Consider the following 4,993-nt stretch of genomic DNA (forward strand, 5'->3'; position numbering starts at 1 on the left):
TGGGATACAGCATATGGCAGCGTTTGTTGCCCTGTGCGAGGGTTTCCTGGGGATCGATCCCCATTTTGATCTGTGGCGGTATTTCTTTAGCGTTAGTCTGTCGAAGAGGAAGATTGGGGGGAAAGAAGTAGACGCGCCGATGGGGTGTGCCAGCATTCACCTGCGCCATACCCGGTCGATGGGTTACCCGTACATGCGTCTGGCTACATCCAACAAGGGATGGCATTCGCAGTGGTTTTATGTTAGGGATGATGTGAGTGCCACCCTACCGAAGTACACCGGACGTCTTTATTGTGGATGCTCCGGCGTCGTGGGGCTGGGGCGTCCAGACTAAAGACAAGAAGCACATCTCCGACCTTCTCTCCGCCCTCCATGCCCTGAAGGGTCGGGGTGTAAAGGGGTCGGGGATTATCGGTGCCTACCACGCGAGGAGGGTGGCGCCACTGATGGCGCGTGTGCTTCCCCTGCATCGGATGATGCCAGGGATATCGTTCGAGGGGACGGTGCTCGTTGACGAGGCGCTCCCTTATTCGGAAGTGGCGCAGCGTGTCAAGGAGGCGATGGAGCCGACGAAGGATTCTGCCGGCATGGTCCTCGACATCGTGTATCCGGTGCCCGGGCATCCTCCAATGCGGCCGGAGCCTGGGTTCTTCGAATTCGTAAGCCCTCTTCCCCCGCACTCTTTTCTTTCTCCTAAATCTCCCTTTTTTAATACTTGCTTTTGTGATGTTGGGGCTAGCCGAGGGGGCTAGTCTTCAAGGATAGCCCGGCTCCACTGCCGAAGGACAGGGCTGTGGCGGCGGCGAATCGACTCGCGGCCGAGCGGGACAAGAAGGCAAAGGAGGAGATGAAGAAGGCGAAACGACTGAAGCAGGAGGCACGGGATCGGGGAGAGGACGTGAGTAGTGAGGATGACGACGATGATGATGATGACGACGGCGACGACGAGGTAGCCGTCGACGTGGATTGGGGCGTCCTGGAGGATGAGGAGACGCTGACAAGTGGCCACCCACCCGTGCAGGGGCCCTTCGCTTTTCACGCGGAGGGAAGTGAATCGATGAGGTCAGTGGAGGCCGGCGAGTCCGCCTCTTCGCACGGCGTGCCGGCCGAGGACCGGTGGATGGGGGAGGGCGAACCTGTCGCCGCCATCCCCGAGGCGACGATGGAGGGGAGCAGCTCCGGTGCTGCACCCCATGAGACGATGGAGGGGGATGGCTCCGGTGCCGCGCCCGATGAGACGATGGAGAGGAGTGACTCCGGGGCCGCGCCCGACGAGATGAACCCCCCTGCCCCGGAGCAGGGGGCAGGCATGAAACGGTCCCGCCCAGATGAGTCAGGGCAGGGGTCTGGGGATCCATCCCCAAAACGCTTCCGCCGGCCGAGGACGTCAACGTAAGCTGTTGATTCCTCTATTTTCATCCTTTTTCCATTTTTATTTTGACTTAATGGTTATTACCTTTGCGCAGGTTCTTGCGGACGGGTCACCCCCTGGGGCTGGCGCCCAAGAAGAGTCTCGCCCTTCAAGTGGGACAGACGGCGTCGCCTGGAGCCACCCCTGTTTCGGGCAGGAGTGGTGCCGATGTCAGGGCCGCGTTGGCCGAACCGACGGCGTCCATGGTGGCTCCCACACCCGCGGAGGTTACTGAGCAAGCGGTCTCTTCTGTGGCGGGCGTGGAACAGCCGGCCGAGGACCGCATACCGCCGATGATGGTGGTCGTGACTGCACCAAGCCAGGATCAGCCGGACGCGGTCGTGGTGGCACCTGAGGGCGTGGTGCAATCCGCATCGCCAGGCGCCCATGTGGATCCACCCGTGGCGCTCGAAGCGGCCCAAACGGAGGAGGGTCCAGCCGGAGGGTCCTCGAGTGCGGTGGTGGTGCCGCACAGGGTCAGGAGGGAGCCGCCACCGACCCCTTTGTCGGGAGGAAACCGCTCCCCTGCGCGGGGAGAGCCGCCGCTCCAGTGGATGGATGCTCAGGACCCGACGTCGGCTCTTTTCTCGCTCGATGATCATTCCGAGAGCATGGAGCGGGAGGGTCTTGACATCGGGATCTCGACCATGCTGAACGCCCTGGACCAGGCCAGAGGAGCCCTCCGTGAGATCGTTATCCCTACCACTCAGGTATTTTCTGGACTTTCTTCTTTCTTCATGTGTTTTTGTGTTCCTGATATCAGTCTTCTTCCTCCTCAGATTCTTGTTGCTCGTAGCCGGGATAAATCCCAATTCCTCCGCGAACAGAAGGCGGAGAGGGATCGCCTTTCCGAGGAGGCCCGGCTGCGAGCAGACTTGGCCGCCCAGCTTGCTACTGTCCGAGAGCAGGAGGCCCAGGCGCGTCAGGATGCGGAGGAGGCGCACGGGATGTTCGAGGACCTGTCGGCGAGGTCTAAGCTGGATGGAGAGGAGATTGCCAGACTCAAAAAAGAGCGAGACGAGCTGCTGCAGAGGAATGCCGCGGCCAATGAGAAGGCCGGCGAAGTCCTGAAGGAGCTGGAGATGGAGCGGGACCTCCGGCGGAAGGCCGAGAGTAGGGCCACAGCCCTCCAGCAGAAGGTGGATGAGGACGTCGAGGTGGTCCGCTCTCTCCGGGCGGAGCTTGATGACGCGGTGAAAGGAAAGTCGAGTGCTGAGAACGCCGCCACCAAGCTGGAGAAAGAGGCTGCCTATACGCGCAGAGCCCTTCAGGCTGAGAGCGATGAGCACGATCTTCTACAAGCTGCGGTCGGGGTGGTCCTTAACGCCCTGAATGTGACGGAGCCGGTGGAGACCAGCCCGCTCGCGGCTCGTGTCGGAGGTATCACGGCTCGGGTGGGCCAGCTTGAGGAGAGTGCCTTTCACGCTGGGATTACCCAGGCCTTCACCGTCGCCCACGCCCACTATGAGAAGGAAATAAACCTGAAAGTGATGAGCGAAGGCTTTCCGTCCACCTACGAGGATGAAGAGCTAGAGGAAATGGAGCAGATGGTCGCTCCCCTTGCGAAGAACCTGGCAGACAGTCTGAAAGAAATGGTTCTCCCTTCGCGGGAGTAATTAATCGAACAATTTTGAGAACAGCTTATATGTAATATGTGAACAAGTGTCGGTACTTTTCGAGTCTGGACGCCTTTCGTGCTTTTGCGTCTTAATTTTGTTTTGTTTGATTTTTGCGATTTCATTTTTTACGGTCTTACCAATATGTTCCCCTGAATTATGCCACTGATTATAATGCGAGGAGATTGTTCCGAAAGAAGGAAAGGAGGTGGCCGTACCTTAACAGCCCCCGAGTAAGGTCCGACCCCCGCACCTGCTGGGGTCGGGTGTTACTGGAGACCGGAATCGTGGTTCTGGTGATAATGGATGCCATCGCAATAATCCCCGCCCTGTCTTCCAATAGAAATCCCAACTGGGAACTCTATGGGCTCGGCAAGGTGGGGCCTTTGTCCCTGCATTGTTTGGCCCGAGCCCCCGAGCCTTGTCAGGGTCTGATAGGGGTCGGCCGTTATTTGCGTGTTACCCCGTCCTCGGTTTTCGCAATCGGAGGGGCTGAGTGAATGACACTTGCCTCGACGGCTTGAGTACCGCGCTCAACGAGCTCGCTAACGGGTATGTTCGTGCGGAATCTAGGTCCATCATTTGCTGATGGGGTCGGCAGATGTAACACCTCGGGTGTTTAAAATACTAAAACTGTCATATCATCATATGCATTGCAAAGCATTTGGCATTTGGTGAAAACTTTGAGATGCATACACTAAAACAAGTTTATATTCATGTGATATGTGTTGAATTGTATTGCTTAAATTCAAAGTTTGTTTGGATTTTTGAATTTTTCGAGAAAACCCCGATTTTCAGCATTTAAACCCTACCCTGAAAATCCATTCCAAAATCTAAACATATTTTGGGGTTGGGCCCAAAAGCAAAAGTGTAGAGCTTGGCAAGTTAAGCAAAGTTTATTTTTGGAGTTTTTCAAGTTGTTTAGAAAAATTTTGAGTAATTCAAAAAGGCGTAATTCGTTAAATATCCCCTATTTGAATTTAAAAGATCATTTCAAAATCTAGACCGAATTAGAAGATGGTTATAAAAGCAAAGTTGTAGAACTTTTGATTTTGAACAACTTTTGTTTTTGGAGATTTTTGAGTTGTTATGAAAATTTGAGAGTAATTTGTGAATTTTGGCGGGTGGCAATTCTGTAATTTGGATGAACAGTGTCCACCGCCGAAGCTACATGGCCGGCGATCTTCGGTTTGCTTCCAGGCGCGCGCGTGGCGGCCTTGGCTTCGCGCTGGCGTGGGAAAGGCGTCGCCGTGGCTTCTCCTTGCTTCCTTGGCCGCCCTATAAAGCTCCGACGCCGTCGTCGTCGTCGTTTCTCTTCCTTCTCTGTTTTTCCCGTCACCACCGCCGCAGCTCCGTCGAGCTCTCGCCGTCGACTTAGCGCCGTTGCCGCCTCGGCAAAGCATGCTCCAGCTCCGCCGTAACCTTGCGCATCCAGCTAACCCCTCAATTTAGTCTGATTTCGCCGGGAAACGCCGCGCAACGTACTTCTTCCTCGCGGCCGGCGAACTCACCCGAGATTCCGTTTCTCCGTGGCCAGAGCCCGTCGGTGAGCCATTGCCCTTGATTGGTGTACCTTTGGTTTCGTCTCGATGATGTAGTACTTAATCCATAGCTGGTTGCTCATTTTGACCACTGCAGTCGCCGGTACACCATCACCGACGACGTTTTGCTCCGCCGTGATCACCGCGATCGTCGTCACGCCTCTCCGTTGCTTCTCAGGCTCGGCCAGTGACTCCAGTGTGTTCGGGGTGAGCTTCTGGTTCTACCCAAGTTGTTTGTTTCATCGTTACCGAGCTCCTATCGCCGGCGTAGTGCAGCCGCGCTGCCGTGTCCGCCATGGCCGTCGTCATGCTCATGCGCTGCTGTAATTGGTCCCGATTGTGCCACCAATCGACGCGTAGAGGTGTAGGGGTCATTTCAGTACCTTGGTCGTCGCCGTTGAGCTCGCCGTCGGCGAGTTTTCGCC

General features: G+C 56.3%; 1 long non-coding RNA gene across 1 annotated transcript; it reads left to right on the forward strand.

Moving 5' to 3' along the window:
* The first annotated feature begins 4,269 nt into the window (after positions 1–4,269).
* On the forward strand, positions 4,270–4,727 carry LOC136539084 (uncharacterized). Its single transcript, XR_010779531.1, has 2 exons — positions 4,270–4,573; positions 4,666–4,727. It is a non-coding gene; the product is annotated as an uncharacterized lncRNA (long non-coding RNA).
* Positions 4,728–4,993: the final 266 nt, after the last annotated feature.

This window comes from Miscanthus floridulus, chromosome 2 (genome assembly GCF_019320115.1).
Source record: "Miscanthus floridulus cultivar M001 chromosome 2, ASM1932011v1, whole genome shotgun sequence".
NCBI classification, from domain to species: domain Eukaryota; kingdom Viridiplantae; phylum Streptophyta; class Magnoliopsida; order Poales; family Poaceae; genus Miscanthus; species Miscanthus floridulus.